The sequence below is a fragment of the Dendrobates tinctorius genome, unplaced genomic scaffold (assembly GCF_039654945.1).
Source record: "Dendrobates tinctorius isolate UK_male_01 unplaced genomic scaffold, ASM3965494v1 ptg000116l, whole genome shotgun sequence".
Lineage (NCBI taxonomy): Eukaryota > Metazoa > Chordata > Amphibia > Anura > Dendrobatidae > Dendrobates > Dendrobates tinctorius.
Window position 1 is genome coordinate 49,554,739 of NW_027361784.1, and position 19,412 is coordinate 49,574,150.

The window sequence follows — 19,412 nt, forward strand, 5'->3', positions numbered from 1 at the left end:
TCTGAGTCTTCACATGTCTTCCTCCTCTAGTTATCCAAAATTCTAAAATAGCATGGTCGCTACCTCCTAGGGTCCCAGCCACTTTTACCTCCTCAACCATTTCCTCCCTGTTTATAAGGATTAGATCCAAGGTAGCAGTTCCCCTTGTTTTCTCCCTTACCTTTTGGAAGATAAAGTTGTCAGCAAGAGAGGATAAGAATTTCCTTGACCTGTTAGTTTTGCCTGAGAGAGATTCCCAACAAATGTCTGGATAGTTGAAATCTCCCATGACAACTATGTCATATTTTTTGGAGAACTTGGCCATTTGATGTATAAAGAGTTCATCCATATCTTCAGCTTGCACAGGCGGCCTGTAGTAAATGCCTACAATGGTGTCCTTTCCATTGTTCTGGCCTTGTATTCTTACCCAAACAGTTTCCACAGAACTCCCAGTCTCTGAAGCTTCAATCTCTGTGCAGATATACGCGTTTCTAACATACAATGCAACACCCCCTCCTCGTTTATCAAGTCTGTTTCTTGCAAATAAGTTGTATCCTTCTAGTCTTGTATTCCAATCATGTGTATTGTCCCACCAAGTCTCAGTGATTCCAATGACATCATATTTCTTTTCCTGTGTTAGTAGTTCCAATTCTCCTTGTTTGTTGCCCATGCTTTGTGCATTAGTATAGAAACATTTTAGTTTGTGATTGGTTTCTCTTTCTCCAATATTTTTATTAATTAGATTCTTTCGTCTTTGTTCTTCCTTTCCACTTCTAATAGCAGAGTTCTCAATAGCATTTGTCAGGTGTATGGCTTTTTCTGGTCTTTTGCTTCCCTTCCCATGTTGTTCTAGTTTAAAGCTCTCCTTACAAGTGTAGCAAGGCGACTTCCAAATACATGCTTTCCAGTCTTCGTAAGGTGCACCCCATCTCTAGCAAGTAGTCCATCGTAAAGGTAATTCACTCCGTGATCCAGAAATCCAAATTGTTGCTGACGGCACCATCCACGTAGCCAGTTGTTCACCTGCAGAATCTTATTCCACCTCCTTGTTCCATGGCCATCCACTGGGAGGACGGAAGAGAAGACCACCTGCGCTCCCAGTTCTTTCACTTTCTTGCCTAAGTCTTCAAAGTCTCTGCAGATGGTTTCCAGGTCGTTTCTTGCGGTGTCATTTGTCCCCACATAACAACTTTCAGTAACGGAACGGATGACATCAAGAAAATATTTGAAAAATACTGGCCTATCCTTGAGATGGATGAGGAGGTGAAGCCTTTTTTGGGGGGCTACCCACATATTACATATAGGAGGGGACATTCATTACGAGATAGATTGGTACATAGCCACTTTCTACCACCAAAATCGGAGACTTGGCTGAAATCAGATATCAAGGGTTGTTTCAGTTGTGGAAAATGTGTTGTTTGTCCTTATATACAGACAGGTAAAACCTTCATGAGTTCCAATACAAAAGAGACGTTCAGTATAAGGAGCTTTATAAATTGCAAAACGGAAGGAGTGATTTATAAAGGAACGCATCAGTGTGGTCTGGAATACATTGGTAAGACCAAAAGGGAACTGAGACGTCGAGTAGGGGAGCATCCTGGGGATATTGAACACAAGAGGGATACCCCTATAGCAAGACATATAAATGAATGTCATGAGGGTGAGAAATCAGTGATAAAATTTACTGGCATTGAAAAGGTGAGGAAACCGATAAGGGGGGAGACTGGGATCGTTTAATCCTGCAAAGGGAAGCAAGATGGATTTTCCATCTCAATACAGTCTCTCCTCAGGGTTTAAATGAGCAATTGACTTTTGCTTGTTTTATCTAAGGATGCTCAACTGTGGAGAAAAGGTGCTAAATACTCTAGAAAACCACAAGGTATATATGACATGGTATAAGAAGGTGGTCTCCGAGGACATCTGGAGATAAAATCCCCAAATAAAATGTTATGAAAGAATATATTGGTAGAGAAAAGAAGTGTGGGCATGTTCTCTTCTCCTCTTCCTCCCCAAACCTAGAATTCTATAGATATGATGTGCACATTGGATGCCTATGCAGGGCACGGGATTTTAGTGCTATATCTGATATTGTGAAATATTGGTGAACGTGATTTGCTGAGGGCTGCCCATGCAAAATAAGGGTACCTCAATATACTGCTAAGTGCAAATAGGCGGAGAAATGGCTGATATGAGAAAATAATGATATTAGGCTAGTTTCACACTAGCGTTTATTCCACGCAGCGCACGACGCCGCTAAGCCCCGCCCCCTGCCGGCTCCCTGCCCTCCCCATCCGGTCTTCGCCGCCTACTATCGCACATGGACGCTTGCGATCTGCGCACCCTATCTTTAGAATAGGGTGCGCAGATCGTGCGCTGGCCATGCGCTAGTAGGATTTTGGCGTGCGCTGTGCACTTTTGAAGGTGCGCCGAAATGCAACATGCTGCGTTCGGCGCACACGGGCGCACCTTCAAAAGTGCGCAGCGCACACCAAAATCCTATTAGCGCACGGCCAGCACACGATCTGCGCACCCTATGCTAAAGATAGGGCGCACAGATCGCAAGCGTCCATGTGCGATAGTAGGCGGCGATGACTGGATGGGGCGGGCAGGGAGCCGGCAGGGGGAGGAGATTAGCGGCGCGGTGCGCTGCGTGGAATAAACGCTAGTGTGAAACTAGCCTTCTTACCTATTAATGAGTGTGATCTGGTGGGGAAATGTGTTGCCTATAGGAGAGAATAAAGGAATTGGGATATATTTATAAGCGCAATATGGTATAAGAATGCAATGTTTACATGAATGAACAGAGATATCGCGATATTTTAGTGAGCGTGAGAGAGGTTTGCGCCTTATGCTGAGGGAGGAGGATGCCCCAATGGAGCACTGTGACGCTCTGCATACCAGTAAGAGAGAAATGTGAGTTTGTTGTGATCACTTTGTGAGCACCCCGGGAAACGGGGGATATGATTCTGGTTCCACAGCGGGTGTGATATGTTATGTGGATATCATTTTTTCTATATTCCTATTTTTAACAATTCCAGTTATTTTCATAGTGTTTTTCTTATTGCATTGTAAGTCTACAGCCTCACTGTATCTGTCTCTTGATGACCCCCCTGTAGTGCATTAATCCTTAAGGCCCTTTGTTCTCCTCTGGGAGGCCTGGAAACCGCCCCCAACTTGTTTGACTTTCCCTGGACAAGGAAGGGGGTGGGGGAAAACAGGAGCTGGGCAAGTCAGTTCTAGTGTGGACAGGATCGTTTAAAGACTGCATTTCAGAGAGAAGAACCCATTTTAACCTCTGGTGCTAGAGCTTTAGAATCTCGTTTCCCTGGACATTTTATCCTGATACTGGACTGCATTCTTATTCTGGACTAACTTATCATTTGTGTGGTAGACTGAATATGGACCTTTTCGTATTGTTGCCTGAATAAAGGTCTGGGAATTGTTCACTCTTCGCTTGCTCTGTTGATTGTGTGATACCAGAGAAGGACCCCGTGACAACTGGTGGCAGCGGTGGGATCAACAGAGCGTCACCCAATGGAGAACCAGCCACAGAGTGAGTACAGAAATTGGACTGTATGCAGTTTACAGGAGAGAGCCAGAGACCTGGGCCTGAACTACCAGGGACTGACTAAAGAGGCCTTAATCGATCTACTGGTGGGCGCTAGCCCGGCCACCTCCTCCCAGATGTCTGAAAGATGAGCACTGGCGACAGGGATCCCCTTCCAGAAAAGCCAGTGGTTGGTGTGGTACGAAGAAGAGATGGCAGTTCTGGGCCCCGGCGTCCCTCAGGAGTTCAAGGAGGAGGCTGCCCGCCGGGCACAGCGGAGACAGGAAGCAATGGAGCTTGAAAAAGGGAGTAACGCAATGTGGAGTGTAACCCCAACAATCCGGGAGCCTGTACGGATCACCCGGACAGAGTTTAAGCCATTTGATGAGGCTTCCAGAGATGTGGAGGGGGTCTTCAAGGACTTTGAGGAGCAGTGTGCTGTGATGGAGGTGCCCCACTCTAGCTGGATGCGTTTGTTAGTGGGGATCCTGAACGGAAGCATGGCGGAGGCTTACCGAACCATTGATGCATTGCAGAATCGGGATTATAACATTGTAAAGTGGACTATCCTGGATTACCATGCTATCACCCCAGACTCATATAGGGCCAAGTTCCGAGACCTCCCATGCACCACGGGGGGATCGTTTAGGATGTATGCACATAAGATGTCCGAGGCATGTCGGAGATGGCTGGAAGCAGAAAACGCCTTTACTGTGGAAGCTGTTATACAGGCATTCCTTATAGAACAATTTCTTGCCAAGTGCCCTGCAGAGGTACGGGAATGGGTCCGGGAGCGCACGCCGTGTACCGTGGATAGAGCTGCAGCCCTGGCCGATGAAGCCCTTACTATACGGCCGCAATGGAGGAGGCTTCTGGACAATGAACCACGGCCTGCTCCCGCGCCCCGTCCCACTCCAATTATATCTGCCCTTCCACCTAGTCGCAAGCCGATGACAATCACGCCTCACAATTCTAGGCCCCAACAGTTCCGACCATGACCTGGGGGTATCACAAAGAGGAGGTGTTATGGGTGTGGGCAACCTGGACATTTGCAGTCTGGCTGTCCCTCTAGGATTCGGAGGGAGCCCCACGCAGCCCCACCTCGTCCAGTGCATTTTGTACACTCCACCATACCTGAGGAAGAGCTACCACCACCCCCACCAGAGTGGACCACCGACCACGGCACCATAGATACCCCTCCTGGAGTGTACGGACTCCGGCCTCTGTCCATTAGCTACTCAGAGCAACGGCAACGCCACCTGCAGGATGTCTTTATTGATGGATACAAAGTGTCAGGATTTAGAGACACAGGGGCATTCTTGACTATCGCTGACCCCCTTGTGGTTCTACCCGAGGCAATTTACCAGGGTCCGGGAACTCCCATTGTCCTGGCGGGGGGTGCCCGCAAATATATACAGCGAGCTTCTGTGCATTTGGATTATGGTTGTGGAGGAAAACTGTGTGGGATTATGGGAGGACTTCCTGCAGATATCCTCCTTGGGAACGACATTGGGGAGTTACAGTGCGAATTTGTGGGAGCAGTCACATGACTACAGGCCCTTCAAGCACTACGTCATCCGGACCCTACCGGGCAGCAACCACCACGAACCGCACCAGAGTCGGTAAGCAATACTTTCGCTGCTACTACATTGGGAGAGTCTTGGGACAGAGAAGAGTTTAGGAGAGAAATAGAGGGTGACACTACCTTAGTAGCCCTTAGGCGAAAGGCAGAAACTGGGCACTTGGGAGATAATGGGGATGGCTTCACTCGAGAAAACGGACTGTATTATCGTGTAACAAAGGGCAGTGACCAGGGCAACCCTGACGCAACGACCAGGCAACTCATTGTCCCTCTGAAGTACAGGGTACAGCTACTTCAACTGGCCCATGACATCCCCTTGGCTGGGCATCAAGGGAGAAAAAGGACTGAAAAGAGACTTACCCAAAGTTTTTACTGGCCGGGCGTCTCGCAGTCGGTAGCCCATTATTGCCGCACCTGCGATGTGTGCCAGCGAATGCGGCATCCAGGAGCTCGACATAAGGTACCCCTGCAATCCCTGCCCATAATTGAGGAACCATTTCAACGTGTAGCCGTTGACATCATAGGTCCTCTGGCCCACCCCAGCAGGTCAGGGAAAAAATATATCCTGACCGTGGTGGACTATGCCACTAGGTATCCTGAAGTTGTGGCCCTGTACAGTATAACAGCAGTTAAGGTAGCCGAGGCCCTGCTTACCATCTTTACCCAGGTAGGGTTTCCTAGTGAAATATTGTCGGATCAAGGCACTCAGTTCATGTCAGATCTGGTCCAGTCCCTATGGCATACCTGTGATGTTCGAGCCATTTGCACCACCCCATACCACCCGCAGACGAACGGACTATGTGAACGCTTTAATGGAACCCTAAAAAATATGCTGAGGGCTTTTGTCGACGTTGAGAAAGACTGGGAAAAGTACCTGCCACATCTCCTCTTCGCCTATCGGGAGGTTCCCAAGAGTCCACAGAGTTCTCTCCCTTCGAACTACTGTTTAGCCGGAAGGTCCGTGGGCCTCTCACTCTTCTGAAACAACATTTGTAGGGAGACATCTCAGATACCGGAATGCCCATAGTTCTCTATGTTCTACAGCTCAGAGACCGTCTCGCCCAGCTAGCTACCTTCGCTAAAGAACATCAGCGAATGGCCCAGTCCAGACAAAAAACCTGGTATGACCGTAATGCCAGGAACCGGGAATTTATGGAAGGACAGCAAGTGCTCATGATTACTGCGTCCCCTGCCAACAAGCTTCAAGCAGTGTGGGAAGGCCCTTATCTGGTTGTCAAGAAAATTAATGACACTATGTTATTGCCCTGGACTCTAGTGGTCAACGACAGAAAACCATCCACATTAACATGCTGAAAGACTACCACGACCGATCTCTGCCTGTTCTAGCTGTCTGCCACCCCCCTAGTGATACCGCCGACGACGAGTATCTCCCAGATCTCCTCCAGGTTGCCCAAGCGGGAGGATCACTGGAGCAAGTGCCCCTGGGCTCCCATTTATCGGATATAAAAAAGGACGATATTGTCGCCGTACTAAGGCCGAGGGCTGCTGCTTTCTCCTCAAAGCCGGGGAAGACTACTCTCACCAGACACCATGTGGAAACCCCCAGACAACGCCCCATCCAGCAGGCTGCCTACCGGGTTCCAGAGGCTGTTCAAGGCATGATAAAGAACGAACTGGAGGAGATGAAACAACTGGGAGTTATTCAGCCATCTCACAGTTCTTGGGCCTCTCCTGTCGTCCTGGTCCCCAAGAAGGATGGTACAACACGATTCTGCGTTGATTACAGACGACTAAATGATGCCACCAAGAGTGATGCTTATCCCATACCCAGGATTGATGATGTATTGGATCGTCTGGCCAGTGCCCAATTTGTGACCATGTTAGACTTGAGCAAGGGGTACTGGCAGATACCCCTAACGGAGGACGCTCGGGAGCGCTCAGCCTTCATTACTCCATTTGGGCTTTATGAGTTTCTGGGAATGCCCTTTGGGATGAAAACTGCCCCCGCTACTTTCCAGAGACTGGTGGATCGACTGTTACAACAATGTCAGGACTTTGCCTGTGCTTACTTAGACGACATTGCCATTTTTAGCACAACCTGGGAGGAACATCTTAAACACTTGGGCATAGTGCTGGACTTGTATCCTTACTGCAGAACTGACCATTCGCCCTGATAAGTGCCAACTAGGGATGGCTGAGGTGCAGTACCTCGGGCATAGAGTAGGGGGTGGGATACTAAGGCCTGAGCCTGCCAAGGTGGAAGCCATTAGCAACTGGTGTAGACCCCAGACTAAAAAGCAGGTACTTGCATTTTTAGGAACTGCTGGTTACTATCGCAAATTTGTTTCTAACTTCAGCACCTTGGCCAAGCCCCTAACCGACCTGACCTGCAAGAACATGCCTAGGAATGTGACATGGACGACGGCATGCGAGGATGCCTTTTCAGTGTTAAAGACTGCCCTCGTCACTGCTCCTGTCTTGGCTGCCCCGGATTACAAGCGCATGTTCCTCGTGCAAACAGATGCATCCACCTTTGGGATTGGGGCAGTACTTAGCCAAGTGAACGCTGCCGGAGAAGAACATCCTGTTGCTTTTGCCAGTCGGAAACTACTGGATCGGGAAGTTGCCTATGCCACTATTGAAAAGGAGTGCCTTGCCATCGTATGGGCGCTAAAAAAATTGCAGCCCTACTTGTATGGCAGAGACTTTACGATTGTTACAGACCACAACCCCCTCACATGGCTGAATCGCGTATCTGGGGACAATGGAAGATTGCTGCGGTGGAGCTTGTCCTTTCAACCCTACAGCTTCTCCATCCAATACAAGCGGGGAAGCCAACACCAGAACGCCGATGGACTGTCTCGATAAGAAGAACCATAGGCTCCCCAGGCCGACCTACCCCTGCCACTGTACAAGGAATTATAAATAACTGAGCAATGTGGACTAAAGTGAGCAGGCCAGAGGTCTGTGTAGACCTCATGGCGTGCTCACTTATTATGGGGGGGGAGAGGTTGTGATGGTGTGATATGTTATGTGGATATCATTTTTTGTATATTCCTATTTTTAACAATTCCAGTTATTTTCATAGTGTTTTTCTTATTACATTGTAAGTCTACAGCCTCACTGTATCTGTCTCTTGATGACCCCCCTGTAGTGCATTAATCCCTAAGGCCCTTTTTTCTCCTCTGGGAGGCCTGGAAACTGCCCCCAACTTGTTTGACTTTCCCTGGACAAGGAAGGGGGTCGGGGGAGAACAGGAGCTGGGCAAGTCAGTTCCAGTGTGGACAGGATCGTGTAAAGACTGCATTTCAGAGAGAAGGACCCATTTTATCCTCTGGTGCTAGAGTTTTGGAATCTCGTTTCCCTGGACATTTTATCCTGATACTGGACTGCATTCTTATTCTGGACTATCTTATCCTTTGTGTGGTGGACTGAATATGGACCTTTTCGTATTTTTGCCTGAATAAAGGTCTGGGAGTTGTTCACTCTTCGCTTGCTCTGTTGATTGTGTGATACCAGAGAAGGACCCCGTGACAGCGGGTAAGAGAGCTGAAGGTTCCTATTTTCAGAGGTGTGTTAGATGTAACACAGGCTGAGAACCGGAAGTGGTCATAGATGGAAGAGGGACGGGGGAGCTATACACATGGCGATAAGCAGGAAGCAAATGCCTCCGTCGATATACAAGTTATGAGTAACACATCTGTGGGGGTTTTGGATAATTACCATGTCAGCGCTTCATATGTGTGAGTAAGCGCCAGGGAGGTTTGAATAAAAGGATATACCTCCCATTAGAATCTGTGTTGTCTAAGCAGGTGTTTGAAATTTAATCTATTAATCTGGATTGATATATGAGGCAATGTGGGAGGATATGATCGCCATTGCCATTGTTTATGCTGTTTCTGGTGGGACATGCTGCCGCTACTCCTAATAGAAGGAAGATTATGTGCTATTCCCGATGAATCGAGGCACTGAGGAAACGCGTCGGGAGGCACACAGGGTCAGTCCAGGGATGGCTAGTGGCAGGGCTAGCTGTGGACTGTTCTTGTAAGGGCAGGAGTCTTGGGGGTCAGGATCAGTCGAAAATAGGGACTGGTAGGGACAATGTATGGACCCCGACTCCATGATCTGCATAAAGGACGACTGATATCACCAGAAATTGGTGATATTGTTCCTTTAAATTCCTTTGAATTGTTTAATTGGATTGTCTCTGTGCTCCACATGATGTGTATATAATTGGTGGGGCTGAGTTTGTCCAATTGGGACAGTCTTTATATAGATTGTCTTCCCATACAAGGGGTCGATGTGTTTGCAGAAAAATATCCTTGACAGGGATGAAAAATGGTTTTATGATGTTATTTGATTGTTTGTGCACCGGTGTATTGGTTCACTTTGAATAATGGTGAAAGCCATTTTTTAAGAAAAAAAACTTAGGAATAAAAGTTAAGTTTTAGAAACTACCAATTTTGATATATTTTGTATGACTTGAGCCCTGCCTCTAGGAGCCTGTTACGAACTGTTCTTGCCGTGCACTTCACCCCAGCTGCCATTTGCCATTCCTTTTGTAGGTCACTTGATGTTATCCTGCGGTTGCTGAGTGACGTTCGAATAAGATAACGGTCATCCCGGTAGTTTTCGTCCTCAGCCGGTCTGTAGCTTTGTTGTCCCCAATGTTTGCTGCTTGACCTTGTTGTAATGGACTGCTGTTTTAGAAATTTTAAGGAAGGGGGCAACATGATGCTCACTGTATCCCTCTGCTAGTAAAACCAGAATTGAGCCCTTTTTTCCTCACTCAAGACTTTTCTTTTCAACTCCTTTTTATGGTTAAAAGTTATTTTTTCATTCCTATTACTTTTGGGATATTACTAGCACATGTTTTGCCATCCAGCTTGTCCTATTGCAAGGATTGTGAACACCACAGCAGGGCTTTTTATACTTTCCTTCATTAAATAAGATTTGGTTCAGGTGATCACCTAATCAGAAGCACATTAAGTAGAATGAGGTGTACTCTGGTTGGAATTCACCTGACATTGGAATGGAATGGCTGTCAGACATGTAGAGAAGCTGATTTTTATAAAACTCTGCTGTGCAGTGGTCTCTTAATTTTAGCAAGAGCTGCTTAGTACCAGAGCCGAGCACAATGTATAGTAGAAGAGCCGAACACAATGTACAGCACCAGAACCGAGCACAATGTATTGTACCAGAACCGAGCACAATGTACAGTACCAGAACCGAGCACAATGTACAGTACGAGATCCGAGCACAATGTACAGTACCAGAGCCGAGCACAATGTACAGTACCAGATCCGAGCACAATGTATAGTAGAAGAGCCGAACACAATGTACAGCACCAGAACCGAGCACAATGTATTGTACCAGAGCCGAGCACAATGTACAGTACCAGAGCCGAGCACAATGTACAGTACCAGATCCGAGCACAATGTATAGTACCAGAGCAGAGCACAATGTACAGCACCAGAGCCGAGCACAATGTACAGCACCAGAGCCGAGCACAATGTATAGTACCAGAGCCGATCACAATGTACAGTACCAGATCCGAGCACAATGTATAGTACCAGAGCCAAGCATAAGGTATAGTACCAGAGCCGAGCACAATGTACAGTACCAGAGCCGAGCACAATGTATAGTACTAGAGCCGAGCACAATGTACAGTACCAGAGCCGAGCACAACGTACAGTACCAGAGCCGAGCACAACGTATAGCACCAGAGCTGAGCACAACGTACAGTACCAGAATCGAGCACAATGTACAGTACCAGAGCCAAGCACAATGTACAGTACCAGAATCGAGCACAATGTACAGTACCAGAGCCGAGCACAATGTACAGCACCAGAATCGAGCACAATGTTCAGTACCAGAGCCGAGCACAATGTACAGTACCAGAATCGAGCACAATGTACAGTACCAGAGCCGAGCACAATGTACAGTACCAGAATCGAGCACAATGTACAGTACCAGAGCCGAGCACAATGTACAGTACCAGAATCGAGCACAATGTACAGTACCAGAGCCGAGCACAATGTATAATAGCAGAGCCGAGCACAATGTACAGTACCAGAGTCGAGCACAATCTACAGTACCAGAGCCGAGCACAATCTACAGCACCAGAGCTGAGCACAATGTACAGCACCAGAGCCGAGCACAATGTATAGCACCAGAGCCGAGCACAATGTACAGTACCAGAGCCGAGCACAATGTACAGTACCAGAATCGAGCACAATGTACAGTACCAGAATCGAGCACAATGTACAGTACCAGAGCCGAGCACAATGTACAGTACCAGAATCGAGCACAATGTACAGTACCAGAGCCGAGCACAATGTACAGCACCAGAGCCGAGCACAATGTATAGTACCAGAGCCGAGCACAATGTACAGTACCAGAATCGAGCACAATGTACAGTACCAGAGCCGAGCACAATGTACAGCACCAGAGCCAAGCACAATGTATAGCACCAGAGCCGAGCACAATGTATAGTACCAGAGCCGAGCACAATGTATAGCACCAGAGCCGAGCACAATGTACAGTACCAGAATCGAGCACAATGTACAGTACCAGAGCCGAGCATAATGTACAGTACCAGAGCCGAGCACAATGTACAGTACCAGAGCCGAGCACAATGTATAGCACCAGAGCCGAGCACAATGTATAGCACCAGAGCCGAGCACAATGTACAGTACCAGAACCGAGCACAATGTACAGTACCAGAACTGAGCACAATGTATAGCACCAGAGCCGAGCACAATGTACAGTACCAGAGCCGAGCATAATGTATAGTACCAGAGCCGAGCACAATGTATAGCACCAGAGCCGAGCACAATGTATAGTACCAGAGCCGAGCACAATGTATAGTACCAGAGCCGAGCACAATGTATAGTACCAGAGCCGAGCACAATGTACAGCACCAGAGCCGAGCACAATGTACAGTACCAGAATCGAGCACAATGTACAGTACCAGAGCCGAGCACAATGTACAGTACCAGAGCCGAGCACAATGTATAATAGCAGAGCCGAGCACAATGTACAGTACCAGAGCCGAGCACAATGTATAGCACCAGAGCCGAGCACAATGTATAGCACCAGAGCCGAGCACAATGTATAATACCAGAGCCGAGCACAATGTACAGTACCAGAATCGAGCACAATGTATAGCACCAGAGCCGAGCACAATGTATAGCACCAGAGCCGAGCACAATGTATAATACCAGAGCCGAGCACAATGTACAGTACCAGAATCGAGCACAATGTACAGTACCAGAGCCGAGCACAATGTACAGCACCAGAGCCGAGCACAATGTATAGTACCAGAGCCGAGCACAATGTACAGTACCAGAATCGAGCACAATGTACAGTACCAGAATCGAGCACAATGTACAGCACCAGAGCCGAGCACAATGTATAGCACCAGAGCCGAGCACTATGTATAGCACCAGAGCCGAGCACAATGTACAGTACCAGAATCGAGCACAATGTACAGTACCAGAGCCGAGCACAATGTATAGTACCAGAGCCGAGCACAATGTATAGTACCAGAGCCGAGCACAATGTATAGGACCAGAGCCGAGCACAATGTACAGTACCAGAGCCGAGCATAATGTATAGTACCAGAGCCGATCACAATGTACAGCACCAGAGCCGAGCACAATGTATAGTACCAGAGCCGAGCACAATGTATAGTACCAGAGCCGAGCACAATGTACAGTAGCAGAGCCGAGCACAATGTACAGCACCAGAGCCGAGCACAATGTTTAGCACCAGAGCCGAGCACAATGTATAGTACCAGAGCCGAGCACAATGTATAGGACCAGAGCCGAGCACAATGTATAGTACCAGAGCCGAGCACAATGTACAGTAGCAGAGCCGAGCACAATGTACAGCACCAGAGCCGAGCACAATGTATAGTACCAGAGCCGAGCACAATGTATAGTACCAGAGCCGAGCACAATGTATAGGACCAGAGCCGAGCACAATGTACAGTACCAGAGCCGAGCATAATGTATAGTACCAGAGCCGATCACAATGTACAGCACCAGAGCCGAGCACAATGTATAGTACCAGAGCCGAGCACAATGTATAGTACCAGAGCCGAGCACAATGTACAGTAGCAGAGCCGAGCACAATGTACAGCACCAGAGCCGAGCACAATGTTTAGCACCAGAGCCGAGCACAATGTATAGTACCAGAGCCGAGCACAATGTATAGGACCAGAGCCGAGCACAATGTTTAGCACCAGAGCCGAGCACAATGTACAGTACCAGAACTGAGCACAATGTACAGCACCAGAGCCGAGCACAATGTATAGTACCAGAGCCGAGCACAATGTACAGTAGCAGAGCCGAGCACAATGTTTAGCACCAGAGCCGAGCACAATGTACAGTACCAGAACTGAGCACAATGTATAGTACCAGAACAGAGCACAATGTATAGTACCAGAGCCGAGCACAATGTATAGTACCAGAGCCGAGCACAATGTACAGTACCAGAGCCGAGCACAATGTATAGTACCAGAACAGAGCACAATGTATAGTACCAGAGCCGAGCACAATGTATAGTACCAGAGCCGAGCACAATGTAAAGTACCAGAACCGAGCACAATGTATAGTACCAGAGCCGAGCACAATGTACAGTACCAGAGCCGAGCACAATGTACAGTACCAGAGCCGAGCACAATGTATAGTACCAGAGCCGAGCACAATGTATAGTACCAGAGCCGAGCACAATGTACAGCACCAGAGCCGAGCACAATGTATAGCACCAGAGCCGAGCACAATGTATAATACCAGAGCCGAGCACAATGTACAGTACCAGAATCGAGCACAATGTACAGTACCAGAGCCGAGCACAATGTACAGTACCAGAGCCGAGCACAATGTACAGCACCAGAGCCGAGCACAATGTATAGTACCAGAGCCGAGCACAATGTACAGTACCAGAATCGAGCACAATGTACAGTACCAGAATCGAGCACAATGTACAGCACCAGAGCCGAGCACAATGTATAGCACCAGAGCCGAGCACAATGTACAGTACCAGAATCGAGCACAATGTACAGTACCAGAGCCGAGCACAATGTATAGTACCAGAGCCGAGCACAATGTATAGGACCAGAGCCGAGCACAATGTACAGTACCAGAGCCGAGCACAATGTACAGTACCAGAGCCGAGCATAATGTATAGTACCAGAGCCGATCACAATGTACAGTACCAGAGCCGAGCACAATGTATAGTACCAGAGCCGAGCACAATGTATAGTACCAGAGCCGAGCACAATGTATAGGACCAGAGCCGAGCACAATGTACAGTACCAGAGCCGAGCACAATGTATAGTACCAGAGCCGAGCACAATGTATAGTACCAGAGCCGAGCACAATGTATAGTACCAGAGCCGAGCACAATGTATAGGACCAGAGCCGAGCACAATGTACAGTACCACAGCCGAGCATAATGTATAGTACCAGAGCCGATCACAATGTACAGCACCAGAGCCGAGCACAATATATAGTACCAGAGCCGAGCACAATGTACAGTACCAGAGCCGAGCACAATGTACAGTACCAGAGCCGAGCACAATGTATAGTACCAGAGCCGAGCACAATGTATAGTACCAGAGCCGAGCACAATGTACAGTACCAGAGCCGAGCACAATGTACAGCACCAGAGCTGAGCACAATGTATAGTACCAGAGCCGAGCACAATGTATAATACCAGAGCCGAGCACAATGTACAGCACCAGAGCCGAGCACAATGTATAGCACCAGAGCCGAGCACAATGTATAATACCAGAGCCGAGCACAATGTACAGTACCAGAATCGAGCACAATGTACAGTACCAGAGCCGAGCACAATGTACAGTACCAGAGCCGAGCACAATGTATAGTACCAGAGCCGAGCACAATGTACAGTACCAGAATCGAGCACAATGTACAGTACCAGAATCGAGCACAATGTACAGCACCAGAGCCGAGCACAATGTATAGCACCAGAGCCGAGCACAATGTACAGTACCAGAATCGAGCACAATGTACAGTACCAGAGCCGAGCACAATGTATAGTACCAGAGCCGAGCACAATGTATAGGACCAGAGCCGAGCACAATGTACAGTACCAGAGCCGAGCATAATGTATAGTACCAGAGCCGATCACAATGTACAGTACCAGAGCCGAGCACAATGTATAGTACCAGAGCCGAGCACAATGTATAGTACCAGAGCCGAGCACAATGTATAGGACCAGAGCCGAGCACAATGTACAGTACCAGAGCCGAGCATAATGTATAGTACCAGAGCCGATCACAATGTACAGCACCAGAGCCGAGCACAATATATAGTACCAGAGCCGAGCACAATGTACAGTACCAGAGCCGAGCACAATGTACAGTACCAGAGCCGAGCACAATGTATAGTACCAGAGCCGAGCACAATGTACAGCACCAGAGCCGAGCACAATGTTTAGCACCAGAGCCGAGCACAATGTATAGTACCAGAGCCGAGCACAATGTATAGCACCAGAACCGAGCACAATGTACAGCACCAGAGCCGAGCACAATGTATAGTACCAGAGCCGAGCACAATGTTTAGCACCAGAGCCGAGCACAATGTACAGTACCAGAACTGAGCACAATGTACAGTACCAGAGCCGAGCACAATGTATAGCACCAGAACAGAGCACAATGTACAGTACCAGAATCGAGCACAATGTACAGTACCAGAGCCGAGCACAATGTATAGCACCAGAACAGAGCACAATGTACAGCACCAGAGCCGAGCACAATGTACAGTACCAGAGCCGAGCACAGTGTATAGTACCAGAGCCGAGCACAATGTATAGTACCAGAGCCGAGCACAATGTACAGCACCAGAGCCGAGCACAATGTACAGTACCAGAATCGAGCACAATGTACAGTACCAGAGCCGAGCACAATGTATAGCACCAGAACAGAGCACAATGTACAGCACCAGAGCCGAGCACAATGTACAGTACCAGAGCCGAGCACAGTGTATAGTACCAGAGCCGAGCACAATGTATAGTACCAGAGCCGAGCACAATGTATAGTACCAGAGCCGAGCACAATGTATAGTACCAGAGCCGAGCACAATGTATAGGACCAGAGCCGAGCACAATGTATAGTACCAGAGCCGAGCACAATGTACAGCACCAGAGCCGAGCACAATGTACAGCACCAGAGCCGAGCACAATGTATAGTACCAGAACCGAGCACAATGTATAGGACCAGAGCCGAGCACAATGTATAGTACCAGAGCCGAGCACAATGTACAGCACCAGAGCCGAGCACAATGTACAGCACCAGAGCCGAGCATAATGTATAGTACCAGAGCCGAGCACAATGTATAGTACCAGAGCCGAGCACAATGTATAGTACCAGAGCCGAGCATAATGTATAGTTGCAGAGCCGAGTACAATGTATAGGACCAGAGCCGAGCACAATGTATAGTACCAGAGCCGAGCACAATGTACAGTACCAGAGCCGAGCATAATGTATAGTACCAGAGCCGAGCACAATGTACAGTACCAGAGCCGAGCACAATGTACAGTACCAGAGCCGAGCACAATGTATAGTACCAGAGGCGAGCACAATGTATAGTACCAGAGCCGAGCACAATGTATAGGACCAGAGCCGAGCACAATGTATAGGACCAGAGCCGAGCACAATGTACAGCACCAGAGCCGAGCACAATGTACAGCACCAGAGCCGAGCATAATGTATAGTTCCAGAGCCGAGCACAATGTATAGTACCAGAGCCGAGCACAATGTACAGTTGCAGAGCCGAGTACAATGTACAGCACCAGAGCCGAGCACAATGTATAGCACCAGAGCCGAGCACAATGTACAGTACCAGAACTGAGCACAATGTATAGTACCAGAGCCGAGCACAATGTACAGTTGCAGAGCCGAGTACAATGTACAGCACCAGAGCCGAGCACAATGTATAGCACCAGAACCGAGCACAATGTACAGTACCAGAACTGAGCACAATGTATAGTACCAGAGCCGAGCACAATGTACAGCACCAGAGCCGAGCACAATGTACAGTACCAGAGCTGAGCACAATGTATAGCACCAGAGCCGAGCACAATGTACAGTACCAGAGCTGAGCACAATGTATAGTACCAGAGCCGAGCACAATGTATAGTACCAGAGCCGAGCATAATGTATAGTACCAGAGCCGAGCACAATTTATAGTACCAGAGCCGAGCACAATGTACAGTACCAGAGCCGAGCACAATGTACAGTACCAGAGCCGAGCACAATGTACAGTACCAGAACCGAGCACAATGTACAGCACCAGAGCCGAGCACAATTTATAGTACTAGAGCCGAGCACAATGTATAGTACCAGAGCCGAGCACAATGTACAGTACCAGAGCCGAGCATAATGTATAGTACCAGAGCCGAGCACAATTTATAGTACCAGAGCCGAGCACAATGTACAGTACCAGAGCCGAGCACAATGTACAGTACCAGAGCCGAGCACAATGTACAGTACCAGAACCGAGCACAATGTACAGCACCAGAGCCGAGCACAATTTATAGTACTAGAGCCGAGCACAATGTATAGTACCAGAGCCGAGCACAATGTACAGTACCAGAGCCGAGCACAATGTATAGCACCAGAGCCGAGCACAATGTACAGTACCAGAACCGAGCACAATGTACAGCACCAGATCCGAGCACAATGTACTGTACCAGAGCCGAGCACAATGTACAGTACCAGAACCGAGCACAATGTATAGCACCAGAGCCGAGCACAATGTATAGTACCAGAGCCGAGCACAATGTATAGTACCAGAGCCGAGCACAATGTATAGCATCAGAGCCGAGCACAATGTACAGTACCAGAGCCGAGCACAATGTATAGCATCAGAGCCGAGCACAATGTACAGTACCAGAACCGAGCACAATGTATAGCACCAGAGCCGAGCACAATGTACAGTACCAGAACCGAGCACAATGTATAGCACCAGAGCCGAGCACAATGTATAGTACCAGAGCCGAGCACAATGTACAGTACCAGAGCCGAGCACAATGGACAGTACCAGAACCGAGCACAATGTACAGCACCAGAGCCGAGCACAATGTACAGTACCAGAGCCGAGCACAATGTATAGTACCAGAGCCGAGCACAATGTACAGTACCAGAACCGAGCACAATGTACAGCACCAGAGCCGAGCACAATGTACAGTACCAGAGCCGAGCACAATGTATAGCACCAGAGCCGAGCACAATGTACAGTACCAGAACCGAGCACAATGTACAGCACCAGAGCCGAGCACAATGTACAGCACCAGAGCCGAGCACAATGTACAGCACCAGAGCCGAGCACAATGTACAGTACCAGAACCGAGCACAATGTACAGTACCAGAACCGAGCACAATGTATAGTACCAGAGCCGAGCACAATGTACAGCACCAGAGCCGAGCACAATGTACAGCACCAGAACCGAGCACAATGTACAGCACCAGAGCCGAGCACAATGTACAGTACCAGAACCGAGCACAATGTACAGTACCAGAACCGAGCACAATGTATAGTACCAGAGCCGAGCACAATGTACAGCACCAGAGCCGAGCACAATGTACAGCACCAGAGCCGAGCACAATGTACAGTACCAGAGCCGAGCACAATGTATAGTACCAGAGCCGAGCACAATGTATAGCACCAGAGCCGAGCACAATGTATAGTACCAGAGCCGAGCACAATGTATAGGACCAGAGCCGAGCACAATGTATAGTACCAGAGCCGAGCACAATGTACAGCACCAGAGCCGAGCACAATTTATAGTACTAGAGCCGAGCACAATGTATAGTACCAGAGCCGAGCACAATGTATAGTACCAGAGCCGAGCACAATGTATAGTACCAGAGCCGAGCACAATGTATAGCACCAGAGCCGAGCACAATGTATAGTACCAGAGCCGAGCACAATGTACAGCACCAGAGCCGAGCACAATTTATAGTACCAGAGCCGAGCACAATGTATAGTACCAGAGCCGAGCACAATGTATAGTACCAGAGCCGAGCACAATGTATAGCACCAGAGCCGAGCACAATGTATAGTACCAGAGCCGAGCACAATGTATAGGACCAGAGCCGAGCACAATGTATAGTACCAGAGCCGAGCACAATGTATAGCACCAGAGCCGAGCACAATGTATAGTACCAGAGCCGAGCACAATGTACAGTACCAGAGCCGAGCACAATGTACAGCACCAGAGCCGAGCACAATGTATAGTACCAGAGCCGAGCACAATGTATAGTACCAGAGCCGAGCACAATGTATAGGACCAGAGCCGAGCACAATGTAT